This window comes from Adiantum capillus-veneris, chromosome 16 (assembly GCF_014529385.1).
Source record: "Adiantum capillus-veneris isolate H3 chromosome 16, ASM1452938v2, whole genome shotgun sequence".
Classification (NCBI taxonomy): Eukaryota; Viridiplantae; Streptophyta; class Polypodiopsida; order Polypodiales; family Pteridaceae; genus Adiantum; species Adiantum capillus-veneris.
In genome coordinates this window covers 48,297,174-48,321,145 of record NC_140946.1, presented here as the reverse complement: position 1 = coordinate 48,321,145, position 23,972 = coordinate 48,297,174, and positions in this window count along the sequence as shown.

Below are 23,972 nucleotides of genomic sequence, written 5' to 3'. Positions count from 1 at the left end.
GCAGAGGGTGGGGGTTAGATTGACCTCAGCTCTTTTGTCACTCTTCTAACGAAGCTTTCGCTAGTCCAACTCTGTCGAAAACGACACAGAGTTAGCCATGGCAAGCTTTGTTTTGCAACTACAAGACGCAGATGAGCGCAGGCGCAAGTGTAGCAAGCTTTTTCGTTGGCAAAAAGGTCCAAAACTAGTGACGTCATCTTTATCCCCTCCAAATGTGCCCGAAGGGAACATAGGCATGTATTTGAAGGCAATATCAATGCTTATAAAGGCAGATATTTAGAGAAAAAATTGGCATCTCAAACAAACCCTCTTTTTGTTTTTTGTTGAGTGTGTCTTGTTGTAACATATTGACAACAGCTCATGGGTGGAGGATATTATTGCTCTTTGCCTCTCCTTGCCCCCTTCTCTTCTTCTTCTCTCTCTCTCTCACTCTCATTCAACAAAACTACAAACATAGCTCATTTATCTCTAGCCTATGCCTATTGAAAAAGTGTTTAGATGGAGAGATGAAAAGAGGCTGAGAGTAAGTAAGATGTGCATAGAGAAAGGGGTAGAGGAGGAAAATTGTGGAAGTGTGTCAGTAATGTGCATGGAAAAGAGAGAATGTATATAAAGAAGTAAATTAAAAAATAAAATAGCCTTCCTTTTACATTTTCTACAAATTATTAATTAAACCTTGTAGATTTGATGTGTCACAAAAATATCAAAAGTGTAGCATGTGTAAACATTAAACTGATATGCAAAGCATGAAGTAACCTTCCCTCTCCCCCTTCTCTCTCTCTCTCTCCCCCCCCCCCTCTTGCATATACAAGAGGTCTCAAGATAACATAAAGAGCATAAAATTTTACATTTAAGAAACAATTTAAATTTCATGGAAAGCTAAACAACCAATCAAAGCACTCAATGAATGGTGCAGCATACTAATGACAAAAAATCTATGACATTTTACAAACAGAGAATCCAAACAGAAAACTTTGTGATGTTGAATGAGAGAAAGAAATGTGAATGGTGCACGATACTAATGAAAACATAACATTTTACAAAAGAATAGAAGAGGAAACTTTCCAATGATGAATGTTTGAAAAAATCCTTTTAAAAAATCTCATTAATGCTTTTTTTTCACACAAACAAGGGAAACCATTATCTCATTTCAATGAACTCACATCAAATTAATCGTTATTTTTTGCCTCACATCAAAGAGTCATAATGATTTTGGGGTTAGGTAAAAAATTTACCACCTCTACATAGTCCTTCCCTTGGAAAGCCACGAAGCTAGAGGATTGGCATGTGTGTGTGTGGGTGAGAGAGAGAGGGGGAGGGGAAGCTACGACATGTGTGTGAGTGTGTGTGTGTGTGAGAGAGAGAGAGAGACTATACACAAACGTTAGGAGTCATGCGAGTGCCTCTATGTGCACAAGAGGGAAAGGAGAGAGAGAGAGAGATGGAATGAGATTGTTAGCGGATTGATTGAACGGGCGTCCACGTAGTCGAACACCACATTTGTGCTTTTTTTATTTTTTCGAGCTAATGTAATGATACTCTGTGTAAATCTTGATTCGAGAGTAGCAGCTCAATTCCCTGAGTAATCATGTAATTATAAGTGTAAAAGTCCATGTGAGCCAATCATTGGCCATTTAGAATGTAACATTTAATGGTCTAGTAACTTGTGTGTAGCGAAAAATAACATTGACATAGTGAGCATTTCATTAAGACTACATTCGTAATGAGCATAGCAAGAGTGCTTGGATGGAGAGAGCAACAAAAGCATAACACCTAGTTAGATAGACATGAACAATACTTCAAAAAAAGAGAGAAATTAAGCTATTGACAACAGTTGAGAACCGGATTTACATGGAGCCGGTCCCCCCTCCAAAGGGCTTTGTATTATAGGTTTCCCCCATCAGAGGAGACATTTTACAATACAATACTTTGTGTTCCTTCAATAGCTTGCTGGTGCAATGAAGATGGAAGCCTCGAGTATCAAGCTTACACTTGAAAACACAACATCAATTCCCTCACGGTCTCAAACCCAAGACCTCACACACCTTCGAAGATGGTGAGAGCTAGCGGGGTATGAGAGTAGATCAAGAGGAAGAAGGAGTATTCTTATGAGAAAGAAGTATGTCTCCTCACATAATCACTCTTAATAGCTTAGCATAGCTTAGTAATTAGCATGGTAGAGGAGATGAGCTTGGCTCTTGGTTGGATTTGCATCACAAAGCCGAGAGTTGTTGGTGTAGGCCTCCCTTCTCACAAGCTTGGAGTAGATGATGAGCTTTCCATAAAAGCTTGAGAAGCAGATAGTCTTCTTTACTTCACATGGGAGATTGTGTGAGATAATGCCTTGCAAAAATCAGCCCCCTCCCTCTCTTGGTTGACCCCTCTTGCTATTTGCTCATGCTAGCATCCTATTGACCCTTCAAAGCTTAGCCAAACTATACTAATAGATAAAGGGGGAGGGGATTCCGGCTCCCCCCCCCCTCTCACACGCGTCAACAGGAGATCAATCCGGCAGTGTCGCCTGCAGGTCCGGGAAACACAGTGACGCAAGGAGAGAGAGAGAGAGAGAGAGAGAGAGAGAGAGAGAGAGAGAGAGAGGCGGCGAAGCCGTCGGCCACACTAGTGACAATCAAGAAGCATAAGTGATAGCCTTGTGACATGTGTCCCCCTTTCCCCTTTTGTGATAGCTTTAGGTATTTAAATAATGCAATTAAACTCTCATTGGACCTCTTAGTATTTTGGCCAATAGGAATCAAGCAAGCCATTGGGTTGTTGAATGCTCATTGGACCCCTTGGGAGACTATCCAATAGTCTTCCATAGAGCTTAGTTTCTATTGGTTCTTTTATCAAGTGTTTTTAAATGAATTAAACTAAATTTACTCTAGTCTAATTCTCATTGGTCCATCTCTATGGCCATCCAATAGGATTTGAATGCACCTTGGGGGCAACTGGGCTAGGAAGCTGACATGTGTCCACTATGCCCTTTCTGTAAAGGGAGGTTGGAAGAGTGTGTGTGAGTTTCTCTCTCATCCCCTACTAATATGGCTCGCCCCCTCCTTGATATGGATGTGGGAAGACTTTTGAGTCTTCCCACAAGTATCCAATTTACCCTAAGACTTGACCATTGAAGGTTTTATTTAATTGTGGAACCTTAGCATTTTGGAAGTCTTGATGGGCTAAACTTTAGGGTCTTTGAAGCCCATTGATGCACATTGCTCTTTTGCAGATGGCCCCCCTTTGGATTCCTATTTTCCCTCCTTTGGATCCCTATTGTGACCGATCTGCCAGCCTAACCAATTTTCTAGCTTTTTCTCTTGTGGTACTTTCCCATATTAAACGATCAGTTTAACATGAGAAAATCATTTAGGAGAATTAGATATTAGTTATTATGACATTGCCTCTCTCTTGAAATCATAGTCATCCTCTACTATGAGGTAGAGAAGATAAAACCTAATTATTAGTCCTTTTTCTAGCGGGTAGAAGATCCCTATTTTACCCTACGACATCGTTCTAGAATGGATGACTAATCCATTTGGCGCTTGAGAGTCTAAGCTGCCGCAAGCATGTCTGCGCATTAGTCCTATCAATCTTCCATAGTAGAGTGACAAGCTCTACTTGGTGTTTGGAAGAGGTCGTCTTCGCAAACTTGATCCTAAGCATGCATACTTCTTAACATTTGTGCACTATAAAGAAAAAGAGAGTCTTATAAAACAAAAACTTTGTTCATTTTACACATTTTTACATTTCCTTACTCTAGGGAAGCATTGTAAGCATTCACAAGGTTTAGGTTATCCTTTAATTGCATGCCTTGCATCCATCTAGCATCTTCAAAAGGATAGTTCTTAAACTTAATAAGATACCGTCGGATAATCTTACCACCTCTCAATACCTTGTCTTAATGTCGAAGAATGAACTTGGACTGCAGCACCTCTTCTTGGTCCTCGATCTTCGGTGGGTCTTTAATATTGGTTCTTGAGGTGGCTCTCCTTTGTAAAGCTTTAGTAGGCTCACATGCAAAGCATTATGTATGAGCCAATGATTGGGCAGCTTGAGTTGATACGCCATCTCATTGATTGGTCTAAGAATCTGAAAGGGACCATAGTACTTTTTTTGCTAATTTGGCATAGTAATTTTGGTGTCCCATGGGATTCTTGTTGTGTGTGCTTTAATCGAGTCTTAGAAAATTTAAGTAAGACCCAATCATTTTGTTTAAAGGCTTGAGCTCTTTTGTGCTTATCAGCAGCAACCTGTTGCCTTTGCTGTGAGATAGAATCCTTAATCTTTTGGAAAGATTCTTGAAGGTCTCGACTATACTCATCTGCAACGAAGATCTTCCCGTGTACCTTAAGTAGCACGGGACTTTTAGATCTTTCCTCAATTACCTCAAAACGTGCTTTTTCGGTGGAGGTATGTATATTGTTATTATAGGCCTACTCCACTAATGATAAGTACTTCTCCCATTGGAAACTTTGATCTACTTCCGTTACGTAGGCTTTTAGTAGATCAAGAATTGTTAGGTTAGCTATTTCACTTTGGCCATCCGTTTGAGGGTGATAGGCCAAAGAGAAGTTTAGCCTTGTTCCTAAATTCTCAAAGAGATCCTTCCAGAAATTACTGGTCATTCTAGGATCTCTATCCGACACTATGGACATTGGCAAGCCATGGTACTTGAAGATTTGAAATATGAAAAGGGTTTCCATTTGATAGGCTTTGATAGTCTTTTTGACAGGTATAAAATGAGCTTGTTTGTTGAGTGTGTCTACTATCGTCCATATTCCCGTATTGCCATGGATAGACTTAGGCAATCCAAAGATAAAATCCATGGATATGCTCTCCCATGGTGAATTAGGGATTGGCAAAGGTTGAAGCAATCTAGGTTGCTTCCCTCTATCAAACTTGTCTTTTGGCATACCATACATTTAGAAACATACTCTTGTATGTTTGCTTTCACGGCAGGCCAATAGAAATATGTTTCTATCCCTTTTAGGGTAGACTGAATCCCTCTATGCCCCGTATAAGGAGGAGCATGAGATTCGTACATTACTTTCTCACGTCGTGAGTTAGTAATGCATAGTCTATTGCCAGAGAGAAGATAACCCTCTTGTAAGGTAAATGGTTCTTCTTTCTTCCCTAGTGCAAAGTCTGAAATCACATTTCTAAAATCAAGATCAATAGCGTACTCATCTATCATAGAAGATAGATCATTGTGAGTTGCTATGGAAATCGCATTCACTCTCGGTCGTCTTGAGAGTGCGTCGGCTATTTGATTATGCTTGCCAGCTATGTGAGCAATATGAAAATGAAATTGCGAAAGGAAATTTGTCCACCTCATTTGTTTGTCGAAGAGCTTGGTTTGCGTCATGAAGTACTTAAGGCTTTGGTGATCCGTCCCGCAGAATGAAAGGAGTCCCCAATAAATAGTGCTTCCACGAGTCTAAGGCATGTAGAACTGTGAGGAGTTCCTTTTCATATATACCTAGAGCTTGCTCAACAGGGTCGAGCCTTCGACTTTCATAGGCTATAGTGTGCCCTTCCTGGAGCAAAACAGCTCCAAGTCAATCACCACAAGCGTTGTTACCATATACATGTGGTAGTGATGTGTGTGAACACACTAGGACGGCCGGGGCATTTTTTCCCTCTTTAGGAGGGTTTCTCCCCCAAGCATTGTATATACGCCCATCACTCTAGGGCTATCTATCTTTCCTTTTCCATTGCATACTAAGTAACACATTCTCTATTGTGTGCCTTGAGCTTCCTTCGTCTTCTCCAAGCTGTGTGCGTTTCTCTGCAATCCTAATTCCAACAATTGGTATCAAAGCAGGTTGCGTCCTCCCGGGCTTAGTCGCCAGCTGCTCAAGCACATGCATGCTCACTTGCTCCGATTTTAGTGAACTGCCTTATACACCTCAGCAAAATGGTGTTGCTGAGAGGTAAAACAGGTCACTGTGACGGAAATGGCACGATGTATGGTCAAAAGTCAAGCTTTGCCGCATTCTTTTTGGCTTGAGGCCATCATGTGTGCCACTTATGTACTTAACAGGTGTCTTACGAAAGCTTTGCAGTCTATTACTCCATATGAAGCATGGCATGATAGAAAGCCTTCTAGTGTGCACATGTGTGTTTTTGGCTGTTTGGCATATGCTTTGGTGCCACAAGTGCAGCGCTGAAAATTGGATGATAAGGCTGTCAAATGTATTTTTGTTGGTTATAGTCCTGAAAGCAAAGGTTACAGGTTGTATCATCTGCAAACAAAACGTATTCTGGTTTCTCAGGATGTAGTGTTTGTGGAAGATTCTGTTCAGCCCTTGCTGTCATGTACTAGAGACACTAATGTAAGCTCACAGGACATTTATGACACTTTGTTGCCTCTTTTCAATGGTGGAAATACTAATGTAAGTTCCAATGAGGAAAATGTATAGCCTATGGGGGTTTCTGAAAATGTTACAGATCAGCCTATTACTAATGCAGATGTACATGATGTACTTGATGAGGAAAGGGCTGAAAATGAGCAGGCTAGAGGTATGCCAAAATGGCTGGTGCACACTTTGCGTGACAGTAAATTGGATGCACCTTTGTCTAGTCGTACTCGTTCAGGCTCTCGCCATGCATCTTATGCATCAATTTGTTATGCTTTGGCTGTGTCTAGCTTACATGATGTTGAGGAGCCTCTGTCTTTTGATGAAGCATAGAATTCAAAAAATTGGATGGTTGCCATGCAATCAGAATATGATGCACTTATAGAAAATGACACATGGACTTTATGTGATTTGCCTCCTGGCAAAAAGAACATTGGTACGAAGTGGGTTTACAAGTTGAAACACAAGTCGGATGGTGAGATCTATCGCAATAAGGCTCGACTCGTTGCAAAGGGTTATGCACAGCAAAAAGGCATAGATTATGAAGAGACTTTTGCTCCCACTTGTCGTATGACTACTGTGCGTTTTCTATGTGCATTGGCATCTCATTTTGGTTGGGATGTACATCAATCAGACATTGTTACTACTTTCTTGAATGGTGATATATTTGAGGAAGTTATGTAACACAGCCTCGCGGTTTTGTCATAAAAGGACAAGAGGACAAAGTGTGCAGATGTAAGAAGGCTTTGTATGGGTTGAAGCAATCTCCTCGTGCTTGGTATGAGAAAGCTAACAATCATTTTGTCAAACGAGGATTTCGTAACAGTCCAACAAAAAGCACATTGTATGTAAAGTGTGAGGGTGATGTAATTCTCATGGTGGTTCTTTATGTCAATGATTTGCTGATCACTGGACGAAATGAGAGACAGATTGCTGAATTTAAGGCTGATTTGAATGCTACTTTCAAGATGAAAGATTTGGGGCTATTGCATCATTACTTGGGTATACAGTTCAAGCAGTGTGATGGTGGTATTGCCTTGTGTCAGAAACGTTACATAGAGACATTGCTATGTAAGTTTGGACTTGAGGATTGCAAACCTATTGCCACTCCCATGGAAACGGGTTTGAAGTTGAGTCTACATGATGCTAACGATCCTATTGATGTCACTCTTTACCAAACTGTTGTTGGCTGCCTCATTTATGTATGCAACAAGAGGCCAGATATTCAGTTTGCAGTCTCACAGGTCAGCAGATTTATGCATAGCCCAGGGTCTAAGCATTGGCAAGCTATCAAGAGGATTTTCCGCTACCTTAGTGGCACTTTACATCTTGGCTTGTTTTATCCCAAGGGGGAATCATTGCCGCCAGACTTACATGCTTTTTCGGACTCAGATTGGGTTGGTTGTTTTGACACGCGAGTGTCCACAAGTGGTTTTTGTTTCATGCTTGGCAGTTCATGTATATCATGGTTGAGCAAGAAGCAACCTATTGTGGCCACTTCGAGTTGTAGTGATGTGTGTGAACACACTAGGACCGCTGGGGCATTTTTTCCCTCTTTAGGAGGTTTTTTCCTCGAAGCATTGTATATACGTCCATCAGTCTAGGACTATCTATCTTTTCCATTGCATACTAAGTAACATACTCTCTATTGTGTGCCTTGAGCTTCCTTCGTCTTCTCCAAGCTGTGTGCGTTTCTCTACAACCCTAATTCCAACAAGCGTCACATTGGACCTCAAATGGCTTTGAGAGATCCGGCAGTGTAAGCACAAGTTGAGAGATAAGCTTTTTGAAAGCATTGTTCTCCTTGGCAGACCATGTATACCTAACATTTTTCTTTGTTAGGTCATGTAATGGTCCCGCAATTTGTGAGAACTTTTCTATGAAGCGTCTATAGTATGCACACATACCTATAAAGCTTCTTAGTTCATGGAGATTCCTTGGATTAGGCCATCCTTTTATTACCTCTAGCTTTGATGGATCCATTTGGATGCCATATTGAGAGATAATGTGACCTAAATATTGAATCTCTTGTAAGAAAAACTCACTTTTCTTTTGATAAGTATAAAGTTTATTCTCTCGTAAGACTTGAAATATTACATGGAGGTGTTGCTTGTGTTCGTCTAGTGATTTAGAGTAGATGATTAGATCATCAAAGAATACTCTTGTCAAGGTTTGGTGAGGCCTGAATAGCTTCTTCATCAAGCGGTTAAATGTGACTGGTGCATTGGTCAAGACAAAAGGCATGACAATGTATTTGTAAAGACCAAACGTAGTGCGAAATGCGGTCTTTACAATGTCTTGATCAACTATCCTTATTTGATGGTAGCCACTTTTTAGGTCAATCCTACTGAAGTAGTTCGACCCTTGTAGCTTATCAAATAGGTCTTCTACCTCTAGAACGAGAAACCTATTCTTGATAGTGATCCTATTTAGTGATCTATAGTCGACACACATATGAATATGTGCCGTCTTTATTTTGCACTAATAACACGGGTGAACAAAATGGAGATGAACTAGGCGCAACCATGCCCTTCTCAACTAACTCATGCACTTGCCACATAATCTCCTCTTATTGAGCTTGGGAAACTCTCAAAAACATCTTGAAATCCCTTGAGAAAATTGGATAACTCTAATTCCTTGTGATTGTTTATTTTTTCTTTTGATAAGGCATTAGGTTCATTTTGAGAATCTTTAACAAGAATCATGTACAAGGAAATAGAGCTCTTTATTGACTTTTTGAAAGCTTGCATACGTACAATGGACATGGTGTTACCCAACTCCTTAGCATCTATGTATATATATTTTCCTTGAATCTCAAGTAGATTTGCCTTTCAGGGAATTTAACATTGGCAGCCACGCGATCAAACCATGGTGCCCCTAGGATTACATCCCCGTGCTTGAGAGGAGAGATAAAGAAGTCCTCTTTGTCCACATAGCTTTGGACATGGAGCCTCGATTTTCCAATTAAGGAGTGACTGAGGCTTCTTACCCCTTGAAAGCACCATCGGCGAGTAGATATCTCCCATCTCATAGGCTTGCATGCCTAGCTTGGTGGCCAACTTTGTGGATATGAAATTGTGAGTAGAACCAGGGTCAAAGAGAATAAAAGCATCATGTTCTCTTACCTTTCCCTAAGCATGGCATAGAGGAGATCCTTTGTGGTGAGCATCCTCTTCTTGGATTTCGACCAAGGTAGCTCTAGGAGGCTCATTTCGTGTATTCTTGTGAGGACAAGCACGATAGGCATGCCCTTGCTCCCCGCACTTGAAACAACGGTTATCTTTACGATAACGCTCTAGCTCTTTAGGAGAGAGTTTATTTTTGCCTTTATAAACTCCCTTCTCCTTAGATTTCTTGTTGTTGGCGTTGCCTTTAGGAGACTTTTGGACATTGTTCTTCCCCTTGGGATCGTTATTACGGTCCTTGTTCTCCGTGGGCTTAAGATTTCTCTTAGCCCCTTGCTAGAAATTGATTCATGAAGCCACCATGGTATGGTGTATGATCGCAGATATGGTGTGTGTCCTTTGCAAGTTGAAATACTCCGCCATATCTTCAGTTAAACCCGCACAAAAATTGTTTTTTTTCCTGTCCAAAATCCATCTTTTTGAAGACAGCGGCTTTGAGATGTAAGTCCCAAAACTTGTCTAGATATTTGTGAATAGATTCGTAGGGAGAGAGTTTCAAGCTTCGCCATTCGGTGAGTACTTTGTCTTTGGCATAGGTAGCCAAAAACTGCTTCATGATGGAAGCTCTTGAAGCTTTCCATGTTTGTGGAGCTTCACCGTTTGCCCATAGGCTAGACCACCATTGCCTGGTGGACTTTTGAAAATGCATAGCTACATGGCGTAGCTTAGAGGACTCCGTGAAGCCCTCATCTCCAAATGCCGCATCAAATTGTTGGATGAAGGCAAAACTTTGTCCGTAGCACCAAAGGTGCCATCGTAGGTAAGGAAAGAGATGTTCTTTCCTCCCTCTTTGAACTTTTTGAGCTTGGACGACCTCTTCCATGTGGCATAGGATTTCCTATGGCCTCTTCTTTTTGGTGGTTGAAAGTTGCACCATCACTTTCTTCAGAAAAGGAAGAATTTGAGGAGGATGGAGAAGAAGGTGACCCTTTCTCGCCTTTTTCTTCCCTTGTTCCTCCTTGTCTACACCATCACTTTCTTCATAAGAGGAAGAGGATGAAGAAGATGGAGAAGAGGGTGACCTCTTTCTCACCTTTTTCTTCTCTTGTTTTCTGTCGTCCCTCTTTGAATTATTGTGTAGAGAAGTGTGTGATGGTCTTCTCCGTTTAGGGGGTCTTCTTCGTTTAGGGGGTGTTGGAGAGCACTTTGCCTGCCGTCTTCGTGGAGCCATCTCCGTCGAGGTGGCAGGAGACTCACTTCTTTCTCGTTCTTTTGGTGGGGGCTCTACCATTGAAACTTGAGTTCTCCTTTGGGAAGGAGATGCGTCGTCAAGTAGTAGATTTTTGAGCCCTTCATACGGATCCTCTTCTTCTTCCCTTATCGGAGAGAGGCCTCTTTTAGAAGTTTCACAAGGAGGCTTCCTAGGTGCTCTCTCTTCTTGGTGGGGAGTTTGGAGAATCCCATGAGCACGTAGCTGCCCTTGCACTTCACTTTGGAGGGATGGATTGCCCATGGCTTGTTGAAGCATCATTAGTAGCATGTTCATTAGCAAAATCAAAGTTATTAACATTAATTTCACTCTCTTTACTATTGTCTGCCAATCTAACAACTTTTAGGTGTAAAATTTATTAAGTGTACTTTGGCCTAGTTGCTACTCCTCTTAACCACTTTAGAAAATCACTCAATCTCCTATACCCGTGGCTCGAGTATCAGTAATTGCAAGGAATAGAAGAGAGAGTCTTTCACCCCCAAAATAGTACCGACTCCTGTCAAGCTTCTAAAATAGTGGTTAAGCCATAGGTAAGCCCCGTAGGACTCCACTATTAAGACCATAGCTCTTGACGGTGATGCCCCGTTGTCTACCCGAAGAAGACGCAGTGCAAGGCCGAAAAATCCCTATTCTACTTACTCAATTGCAATTAATAATACCAACCATTTATAGTCAGCTTGAGGACCTCTCTTCTTGAACAAGAAGAGAGAAACCTTCTGCTCTCATACCAATGTAACATTTAATGGTCTAGTAACTTATGTGTAGTGGAAAATAACATAAATATAGTAAGCATTTCATTAATACTAGATTCTTAATGAGCATATCAAGAGTGCTTGGATGGAGAGAGCAACAAAAGCATAACACCTAGTTAGATAGGCATGAACAATACCTTAAAAAGAGAGAGAAATTAAGCTATTGACAACAATTGAGGACCAAATTTACATGGAGCCGGTCCCCCTCCAAAAGGCTTTGTATTATAGGTTTCCCCCATCAAGGGAGACATTTTACAATACAATACTTTGTGTTCCTTCAATAACTTGCTCGTGCAATGAAGATGGAAGCTTCAAGTATCAAGCTTACATATGAAAACACAACATCAATTCCCTCACGGTCTCAGACCCAAGACCTCACACACCTTCGAAGATGGTGAGAGCTAGCGGGGTATGAGAGTAGATGGAGAGGAAGAAGGAGTATTCTTACGAAAAAGTAATATGTCTCCTCACATAATCACTCTTAATAGCTTAGCATAGCTTAGTAATTAGCATGGTAGAGGAGATGAGCATGCATTGGAGCTTGGCTCTTGTTTGGGTTTGCATCACAAAGCCAAGAGTTGTTGATGTAGGCCTCCCTTCTCACAAGCTTGGTGTGTGTGTGATAATGCCTTGCAAAAATCAGCCCCCTCTCTCTCTTGGTTGACCCCTCTCGCTATTTGCTCATGATGGCATCCTATTGGCCCCTACAAAGCTTAGCCAATGACAGTTAAGAAGCATAAGTGATAGCCTTGTGACATGTGTCCCCCTTTTCCCTTTTGTGAGAGCTCTAGGTATTTAAATAATGCAATTATACTCTCATTGGACCTCTTAGTCTTTTGGCCAATAGGAATTAGGCAAGCCATTGGGTTGTTGAATGCTCATTGGACCTCTTGGGAGACTGTCCAATAGTCTTCTAGAGAGCTTAATTTCTATTGGTTCTTTTATCAAGTGTTTTTAAATGAATTAAACTAAATTTACTCTAGCCTAATTCTCATTGGTCCATCTCTATGGCCATCCAATAGGATTTGAATGCACCTTGGGGGCAACTGGGCTAGGAAGCGGACAAGTGTCCACTATGCCCTTTGTGTAAAGGGAGCTTGGAAGTGTGTGTGTGTGTGTGTGAGTTTCTCTCTCATCCCCTACTAATATGGCTCGCCCCCTCCTTGATAGGGATGTGAGAATAATTTTGAGTCTTCCCGCAAGCATCCAATTTACCCTAAGGCTTCACCATTGAAGATTTTATTTAATTTTGGAACCTTAGCATTTTGGAAGTCTTAATGGGCTAAATCTTAGGGTCTTTGAACATTGCTCATTGCTCTTTTGCACATTTGTCTTTTGCAGATGGCCCCCCCTTTGGATCCCTATTTTCCCTTTTTTGGATCCCTATTGTGACCAATATGCCAGCCTAACCAATATTCTAGCTTTTTCTCCCTTGGTACTTCCCCATATTAAATGACCAGTTTAACATGAGAAAATCGTTTAGGAGAATTATATATTAGTTATTATGACATAGAAGTCCTAGGTATAAATGTTAATAATCTCAATGTGAAATGGGAAGAAGAAAGAGCTCTATTGTACGTATGCTCAAACTACGAAGCTGCTCAAACTTATAATCAACTTTTCTAACGATTGGGTTATCCGTTTTCAATTCTAAAACTTGCATTGCGTTCCTCTCTCTTTGCTCTTTCTTCAAGTGTAAGCATTGTCAGTTTTGTTGTGGTTTGCAACTGCGCTAATGTGAGCCTTAATTGCATATTTGAGTGCTTAGATCATTGTTTTTAGTCGTTTTGACCATAGGAGAGTGTTCCTAAACCAGAAGGCGACCTTTCTGGACCGATTTGTTGCAATTTTCAAGACCTTTTTTGAGATGGATCGTGAATTGGTACCTTGTCAAATTGCGACCAGACTTGGTAGGATAGTGCCCCTAGGTGTCCTCCTCCTAAAGTTTCGTTGCATTTTGAGTCCGTTCGAGTGCCAAAATGGTGTGATGCCCTAGAGTGGTGAGAAAGGACATAGGTAGATTTTCCTGGTCATTGAGTGATTGATTTGCTTGTTGAGTTGTTGTGTTAGCTTGTTAGGTTCACTTCTTGAGATTAACAACCTCTAATAGTATCTTTGCCCCATCCGAGTCACTTCCCTGAGTATTGAAATTATATTAGTGCAAGATAGCTATGCTACACACGTCCGTCACGGCAACCCGCTAACATTGGCATCATTGCCGAGGATAATGATTCTTAGATGGTGAGTGACCTAGTGCGTATTTAAAGAGTTCTTTTCCGAAGATTTGTCTCTTCATTCCATTTACACTTTAGCAGTGAAGCAGCTAGACACAGTGTTCACTGCTTGGTAGAGTTTATAAGTCGAGGACTTGCTAGGACTATGCTCGAGAGGTGACGAGGGTTGTGAGTGAGATACCCAAAAGCATTTCAGTCTTTGATTTTGTCTATGCTTTCAGAGTATGGTTCCATTTTCTGTTCTGACTTTATTTTGTATCGTTTTGTTTATTTTTATTTCATGTTTCCTTTTAGTACTTAGAAGTAGGGTAAGTAGAAACTACCACCGTCAAATTTGGGCTAAAAGATTGAGGGAAAAAAGAGTGAAAACTATATTTTGGCCAAAATGACCATAGCTGTGAAATTTTTGAAAATTTGATGGTAGAGAGCTGAAAAGTGATCCAAACTCAAAAATTTGTGGATCAAGGACATAAGCAGACTCTCTCGAAGCAATCTAGAAAGTTTGACTAGATTTGGTGGAGGAACATGGATTGCGATCCATGACCCCTAGAGACCATTTTTGCAGAAAAGTGACCAGTGAGATTGTGCATCAATGGGATATTGCTCTGATCATGTTTACTTGGAAGAAAAACTCAAAAATCACATAAAAATTGGTTGATATGGCAAAAATAGCAAAACAGGCTTTGTAGACACAAATTTTGGGGTTTTTCAACTTTTTGGGATCCAAATAAAAAAAGGGGTGAGATTTGGCTTCTACAGGGAATAGAGAACCGTCAAAACAAAATTCATGAAAAAATGCTTCCAAAGATGGATGGCTATCCATGTATCTTTTTGACATTTGGGATTGATATTTGACCAGTCACTACAATAAAAAAAGGTGTCTTCGACGCAGATTTCGATGCAATCCGTTGAAAAGTGCATTGAAATACTTGTCCCTGTGAAAACATTGAAATATGCGTCGATATACGTGTCGAAAGGCATTGTTTTCGATGTGTATTTCGACGTCGCTATCGACGCGTATTTCGATGACCATAATAGAAATTTTTTTTCTTGGGCAGAGGACAGGCAGCCTGGCCTGTGCCCAGTGAAAAGATGGACATAGACTGCCTGTCCTCTGCCCAAGAAAGCGAGCAGTACCAAAATCAACCGTGCTCCCGCAGAAATTTCAGCAGAGTTCCCTTCGTTTTAACATAATTTTTTTTAAAAAAAACCCATATGTATATGCCTCCTACATGATATCCATGTAGGATCTCACATGAGATTTGAGGCAAATGAAAGAAATGAAACGAACTTTGTGCAAAACCATAACCAAATTAAAACCATAACCGGCCATAACCATATTGATCAAAACCATAATGATAACCATAACCATAAACAAAACAATAACCATAACCATGTCTATACAAGAACAATAACCGTAACCATGTCTATACAAGAACAATAACCATAACCATAAAGAAAACAATAACCATAACCATGTCTATACAAAAAAGAGACACAGAAGCGTGTCTGTGTCTCACAAAACATATATAGAAATCCACTGATGACTACGCGTCACAACCTGCACATAGGACAAGTCACAAAATTAGTAATGATATTACTTCACATATACTTATTTAATTAAATCAACTCACACGTATTAACGTCTCACCTCAATCGATCAGCGAGACTCTAAGGCCTCCTAGTCTATAGGCTCTCCTGCGGCGGCAGCAAGATCATTCAATACTTCATAAATACCTCTCCGATATCCATCTGTCTCCTCCTAGCATGTCGAGGCTCGATGCATTGCAAGATTCTGCGTTTATACAAAAACCAAAGTAATCAAGAATACATGATTCATCGTGTTTTTTAAAAAAAAACCATAGCTAGGATTGGATTGGAAACTCACAAACTCATAGCGAAAGGTGTCAAAGCCTCTGCTGCCAAGATGAGATGTCCCCCTGGTCATCTGTTGTACCTCCGTGGCCTGACGCGGCTGTCTGAACCTCGTGTTCGCTGTCTGCTCATCCTCCCTGATCTGCTGCCACGTCTCGTGTGGGATGCCCGAAGGCTTTGGCGAGCCGGTCCTGAAAGCTCGACGAGCTACATCTCGATGATGTTTCATGGTGTCCCGTGCAGCACCCTTGATCCACCTCCTCGGAAGATCCTCTGAACCCGGAGCAGGCTGATACTCTCTCATGATGATCTCCACTATATAATTGATTTTGTTACGATCTTGCTCAGGCCAAGGCATCAGAATGCTGGTCGAAAACTGCAGGTCCGCGAGCTGGCGAACCCACTGTCTCATCTCAGTCCCAACTCTATCCATGTCAACAGAATCATCTGCCCATACAGTATAGAGCTTGGAGGCACTAGGATCGTGTGCCCCCCAAGGTGTCTGAGGTGTGCTAAGAGGTGTGCCTGGATAGGACGAGGGTTGTGAGCGAGGAGGGGTCGAAGCATCTGTGGACCCTCCTCCACAACATCCACCACCCGTGTCTCTGGCTACCCAGTACTGAGATGCATATGCCATCTGATTGGGCGTCATCCGTGTGACGAAGCCCATAAATGCATCTGCACTCATAGAAGCGGGATCTGGATACTAGTCTGCCATACTAAAGTCCTGCACAAAGAAAGTAAAAGAAAGCGTCAGAACACCTTTGTTTAAATTAACTTTAAGCTTAATTTTAAATCAATGTCTTCACACAAACACTTATAGGCCTCGACTAGTAAGGTATCATCGATAAGATCTTGCACCGTATCATCGTCTATCTCTAACTGCAGACATATCTCTATCCCAACTCGTTATGGCAGATTGTCTTCATCCATTACATCTTCATCTACGAGTGTCATATCTGCCTCATCTGCATCATCCCTCATATATCTGTCAGCTTCTTTTGCCATACCTTCGTCCATCTCATCTAATGTCACAGTAGTATCTGCGTTGTCTGACCGACTTTCCTCCAGGAGCTCTTGCCCTTCAAATACTTGTTTATTTCTTGGAGCAACCTGAAACACAAACCACCATTGTCGCTCTCGAGGGTCTGGTACAAAGACCACTTGCTCGCAATGTTTGGGGAGAGCAAACGTGTCGCTCGCATCTGTCCAAACCTTTGTAGAATCTATCTGCACAAGCTTGTTTTCATCTTTGCGTACCGTTGCATTGCGACCAAAAGTAATCACCTTGAACCACTTCACATTCAACAAAAACATCTCAAACCGCCAGAAGCTGACTTTCAAGATATCTGACACCAGACCACATTAATCCAGGTTGCTAGTGCTCTCATTCGTGTCTCTAGCACTCGCCCTACTCTTTTGCATGAAACTAACCATTACCCCACTGTCAAACGTGTCTCTTCTGCTGTCAATTTGTTGTGTTCTGAAATGCTTTCCATGCGACCACAATGCCATGTATGTATGATACCTCCAGTCACATCCAATAGCCAGCTCTTCCTCTTCTAGAGATATGGGTTCTCCGATCTGTCAAGCTGCTCTCACTGTCTTGTCCAACCATGCCATTGTAGGGAATTTAGGTAGAGGAGCGAGATAGTATGGCAAGGGTAAGCCTCTAGTCGTTCGGCTTCGCCTGAAATCGTGTCGCTCCCTATTGCGTCTCTCTTTCTCTTCTTCGTACCTTTCAAGCCATTTTTGCATCGGCTCTGAATTTAGTATACATAACTTCATGTATCTTTTCTCGCATGGCGTCGTTCATTTTCTTCAGCACCCCTTGCCCTTGCGGCTCCTCTCCCACCAATCTTGCATCCTCCTCATCGCTCCATTGTCGAGGCATTTCTGGGTCAGAAACGGATAGAAATTCGGTCGTCAAGACAAGAGACTCTTGCACCAGCCATCCTTCTGCCATGCTCCCCTTTGGACGTGCTTTTTGGCGAACAAAACCCTTAAGTGTTTTCATGAACCGCTCTAGAAAGAACATCTAACGGCTGTGGACTGTACCTACCCCCACTGCAACCTCATCTACTACATGGACGAGCAAGTGCATTTGGATAGTTAGGCAACTCGTGGGTAGATACTTCTCAATCATGCAAACTGCCTCAATGGAGTTAGCCCTTGCAACTGCAATGGATTCCTCTCGTATCTTCTTGGAAGAGATCCACCGCACTAGCTCTGAAATCTTGTATATGTAGGACCGCACTTTCTTCGTTAAACACCCCTTGATCGCAATTGGCAGAATAAATTGCAAGAAATTATGCCAGTCGTGCGATTTCAGTCCTGACAGTTGATCGTCAAGGGTGAATGTTGTCTTGAGACATCGCATATATCCTGTTGGCGTCCTGAACTCTGAAATCACCCGTTTGACTCGTCGTTCCTCGCTTTTTAGCAATACCCATGGCGCTCTCGGAAGATTTGTTTGGCCAACTGCATTGGTGAAAGGCCACAACTCTAGCATCTTTCCAACTGACTGCAAATCATCTCGTGAAGCTCGATTGTCTTTCATTCCCATGATTGTCTTTCAGAGGAGCTCTTCCACATTCTTGAATATGCATTGGATCCAGCAAATGGTTAATTAGTAGATCACCCCAGTACGGCAACGTATGGAGAATGGACAAACGTTTCATTCCTGGAACAGGTTGCCCCTCATGTTGCTCCCATCGGCGACGCCACTCTTGTACATGTATAGGACGACATTCGACGCGACCAAGCTGACCTTTGTGCAAGTGATGGCCTTGATAAATTGTCTTTCGAAGTGAGGCAGAATAGTGCACATCCAAAGACGGCTCGCAAATTGGACATGCATTGTATCTCGAAGTTGTAAGCCTTGCATATATTAAAGCATGATTCAGGCCCAGGCAAAGTGCTTGTGAATAGCGAGAATTTTGTAAATCAAGAACCATTACCAGAAGCTTCACCGTATCCTGGCCAATCATGCATAATCCACATAAGAAGTCCATGGATCGTTGCATGTTGTTGTCCTGCTGGTTCAACCGCATCTGCTATGTCGATCCCATGCCATAACTCTTCGAGCTCGTCAACTAGTGGAGCTAGATAAACATCCATGTTTTTTGCCTTGAACTTACCAAGTATAATCAAGCCTAATATCAAATGACCCTTCTTGATAGCAAGCCACGTCGGGAGGTTGTAATTGATAAGGCACACAGGCCAAGTGCTCCATGATGACGAGCTTCTCAAGCCAAATGGATTGACTCCATCCATTGCCATGTCTAAACGCAAATTGCGTGGTTCACTCTTAAAATGTGGCCAGGTATCTTCAATGTGCCTCCAAGCCTTTGAATCAGCGGGCACCCTAAATGTTGCATCAGTGGATCTATTCGTAGAATGCCACCGCATCAACTTTGCAATGGAACCACAATGAAACATGCTTTTTATCATCGGAATAATAGGGAAATGCCGCAACACTTTAGCTGGCACTGTCTCGCCAACCGTATCTTGTTTGTAGCGCATTGCTCCACACTTAGGACACGACAGACAATCTGTGAATTCATTGCGAAATAGAATGCAATCATTTGGACATGCATGAATCTTGTTGTAGTCCAAGCCAACTGAGGTCAATAATTGCTTTGCGTCTGGCCTAGAGGGGGGCATTTCATTGCCAGTCGGGAGAAGTTGCTCCTGCAACAACCTGTTTAAGCCACATTAAATTAAAAGCTCCCCAAGCATGTCACCGTTGCAATCGGAAAATCTATTTTGTAAGTTACATACCTAAACAAAGCAGTGACGCTTGCATCTGACCACCCGTACACTTACTGCAAATTCAAAAATGTCAGACAAGTACGAAGCACATATATTTTGGCGCCTTCATAGATTGGTTGACGTGCCAACTTTATTAACATGTCTTCAGGAGATAGGCGCACGGCTTCTGGTGCTGCTTCGTTAGCGTTCTCCTAGCTTGTCTGGAAGAAGACATCCAACATCTCCTCCATGCCGTCGCCTTCTGTTTGTAAGCCCTTTTCTACTTCCATCCTTGGCTCTATATTGGTCGGATCTTCATGCATGATCCTTTTTTTCTCTCTCTCAGATGTAGGTGTTATGTCGCGAAAATCAATGGCCGTTCCGTAGGAGTCGTATCGTAGATTCTGTACGATTTCTTTAGCAAACTCTCCGTACTTGTGCACATGCTCATTACATATCCTACGCTTGCGTAGGATTTGATACTTGCAGAGCGTTCACGAGCATGCAATCTTTTCCTCCATGTTAGTTGATGACGTTGCCATCTACAATGATTATGAATGTTGTTTTAATATATATACTCCTCACAATGTAAACTACCTCGTATTCTCTAGCCTTGCCCGATCTCCATACACCTCGGTCCAGAGGTGTACAAAGATCAGGACCACCGGTTCAAAATCTCGTCTTTATTGGTCAAATCCTATTTGGGTAGACACATATGTGCTCTCCCAGGTGTACATGATAATGCATGTAGCGGGCAAAACCCCTTTGCCTCTTTTAGTTTCATAGTTTCTTCTAGAGGGAGAGAGAGAGACATAGAGAGTTTCTGTCCTTTTCACACAATTGATCAGCCAAGCTAACTCTTTCTCGCCGAATTTCTCTATCTACTACTATCTCTCTCTCTCGCTATCTCTCTTTTTCTCTCTCTCTCTCTCTATCTCTTTCTCTCTCTCTATTTTCCTATCTCTCTCTCTCTCTCTCTCTCTCTCTCTCTATTTCTCTATTTTCCTTTCTCTCTCTATATATCACTCTCTCTCTCTCTCTCTCTCTCTCTCTCTCTCTCTCTCTCTCTCTCTCTCTCTCTCTCTCTCTCTCTCTCTGTGCCGTTTTTTGACCTAGTAGACAGCAGTCCACTCTTTTGATCATAACTTCTTCATCCGAACTCCGATTTGGGTGATCTATAGCCTCAATCGAAGAGCACAAAGTCCTCTACGCATTGATGTAAAGACAGAAATTTTCAGAGTTATGGAAGGCATTTTTGTAGCAGCATTTTCGAAGTGAATAGGTTCAACAAAATTGATTCTCATCTCCTATTTTACATACAATGTCTTCCGACACTCGCAAGGGTTCTTCTTCTTCAACAAGGTCCACAACCATTGTGGAAAATGATTCAAAATCTCCTAAGTGTGGAGATAGCAACACAACCACCCAACCAACGACATCGGAAACCATGATCATGGCGTACTTGGTATCATTTCAAGAGACCGTAAACAAACAAGGCGAAGACTTACGAGCACTTGCAATGGAAAGTGGCACACTAAGAGTACTTGTGGTTGAGAATGAGAATCTCAAGAGGACACTTGAGATGCAAACAACACGTTTGATGCAACTTGAAGAGGAAGTCAAGGAATGTAAACGCTCTCTTGTGGACTTGAATGCTTTGAAGGAGCGGATGAGCAAAGTAGAGCATGACCATGTATTGAAAGAGGAGAAATTTGACACTATGAGCCGGGATGTATGCGACATGAAAAATGTGTGCACAAACAAGTCTTGGGCTGATGTATGTGGTAGCAATGTGGTTTCTAATTCCTCACTCATGCAAGCTATGGTTCAAACAAAGAATGTTGAGAATGTGGATGTGGAGGAGTTGAAGGAACAGGAGCGACGTTCCAAGAACATTGTTATTCGTGGAATTCCCGAAGAGAAGTTAGAGACACCTCCTTCTCTTGCCATTGTTATTGAAGATTTCTTCAAAACCCACTTTGGCATGTCCGGAGTTATGGTCTATGGAGCACATAGAGTGGCGAAGCAAGGAGCTCCTCGCTCGGGAGAACGGCCAATTGTATGCACCATGCCAGATGAGACCAAGCGAAAGATTATCCTTGATAATAGTTGGATCTATTTGAGGGATACAAAATGTTTTGTATGTGAAGATCGCACTATTAAGCAACAAAATATGCGTCGCAAGGCATATGAGAAAAAGAATAATAAAAACAAGGAGATCTCTCATGAAGAAAATGTGTCCAAGGAGGAGGCAAGTCTCTCAAGCAAATAGGGATGCGTGACCTATGAGACCGAGTTACAATTGAAAATATGCTTTTGGAATTGTAATGGATACCCATGGAATGCGGGGGTTGGCATTGATGAACTAACAAGCAAAGCCGATGTTGTACTTCTTATTGAAACTTGGGAGCATGATACACAAAGGATTAACGGCTTGGAGGATTACAATGTACATTCATTGATGTGGTCAAAGAATCTCAAGCAACGAAGAGGACAAGGAGGGTTAGCATGTATGGTTAAGAAAGGATTGGAAGATTTTGTATCAATTGTGAAAGATGACAAGTACAAACGTTATGTATGGCTGAAAATTATGACACCAAAAAGAGCACCCATTTTTGTAGCCGGTTGCTACATTCCTCATCATGATTCTCCCTTTTATGCTTGCATGGATAGAGATCAACCATTTTCTGATTTGGAAGAGGACATTGCTTATTTCAAAGGTGAAGGTGATGTTATTGTATTTGGGGATATGAATGCTCGCACAAAAACATTGCAACATGATACTCAACAATTTGATATGCCATACATTTCAAGGGATTTGGAGGAAGTTCACTTGTATGATCGTACTTCAATGGATGAGAAAGAGCCGGATCACTATGGAAAGTTACTTTTACACATGTGTAATAGCACGGGTATGCTCATTGCCAATGGTGTATCTTTGTGGAGTGGAACCAATGGATTTACATGTAGGAGACATAATGGGGATAGTGTGATTGACTATATGCTACTCTCTGAAGCCATCATGTATCGCATAAAGAGTTTTATGTTTGGTCAATGGACCCCGGAATCCGACCATCGCACCTTATGTATTGACCTTTCATGTGGAGAAGCAACTAAGCATGATAATCTCAGCCAAAGGAAAGAGAAGTTATCACTATGTATGGATTTCAAACGGGCACCAATGTACATTGAAATGGTTGAGCAAAAATTATGGATGACAAAGCTTCAATGTGATGCACCATTGGAAACTAAATGGGAAGCTTTCAAGAAAGCTATTTGTTCTTGTGCGGAAGAATGCTTTGCCATAAAGCATCTCCATGGTATCAACAAAGATAGATAACGCAAAAGGTGGTTTGATAAAGAATGTCAAGATGCTCGAAAGTCCTTGATAAAGCTTGATGCAACTATGGACAAAGACAACTATCAAAGTCATTTGCATACATACAAGGCATTGATTCAAAAGAAGAGAAGAAGATGGGAAGTAAAGCAACAAGAATTTCAAGTCCAAGAAAAGGCACATGCATGTGGAAGATTTTGGAGAAACTTGAGAGGCAAGCGGGTTGAGAATTTTGGTAACTTGAGTCTAGTGGATATGTACACACATTGTAGGCAATTATATGAGCAAGAAAATACTGAAAAAATGTCATTTTATGGTTCACTCCCATGTATGCCGTCTTTTTTTACTATTGAGGATGTATGCGGTGGGCTTGAAAAGTTGGCCACTCGCAAAGCGGGAGATCTTCAAGGTATCAAGCCGGAGATGATCAAATGGACGGGAGATTTTACCCATGAGTGGATGTGTGATATGTTCAATCTTGCACTTCAACATGGTATGCCTTATGATTGGAGTACTAATTGGGTTAAGCCTTTGCATAAAGGAGGGGATGTAAAGAATGTAAGCAACTACCGGACTATAATGATTGGGTCTCTTATGGCAAAGTTGTTTGGGTGCATAATGGAGATGAAATTGAGTGATTGGGCTGAAGAGAATGACAAGCGTGCAAAGGGACAAGCGGGTTTTCGTCGATGCCATAGCACCATTGATCATCTTGTCACTCTTCGTGTTCTCATGGAGGAAAGTCGGTTGAAAGGCAAGCGATTGTATTGTTGTTTTGTGGACTTTAAGAAAGCCTTTGATATGATTCCACGTAACTATTTGTGCAGAAGGATGGAAGAACTCCAAGTGCCAAGTGAGTTTATGCTTGCGGTTTCTCGAATCTATGAGAAGGTGATTTGTCAATTGCGCATGGGAAGAGAAATTTCAGAAATTTTTGTAAGCACTATTGGGGTTAAACAAGGATGTCCATTGTCACCAACTCTCTTTGGTCTATGCATCGATCAATTGGAACAAATGGTACTTGACTTTATGCAAGAAGAAGGCATTGAAGAGGTCACTATTTGCAATGCGGTAATCATGCTTTTGTTGTATGTGGATGATGTAGTGCTTCTAGCACACACTTTAGAAGATGCACAAAAGCTTATGGTTGTCCTTGAGAACTTTTGCTTGCATAGTGGGCTGATTGTAAATGAATCCAAAACAAAGGTTATGCTTGTGAAAACCAACCATAAGGAGAAGCCATGCATTGTGTACAACAACGAGACACTTG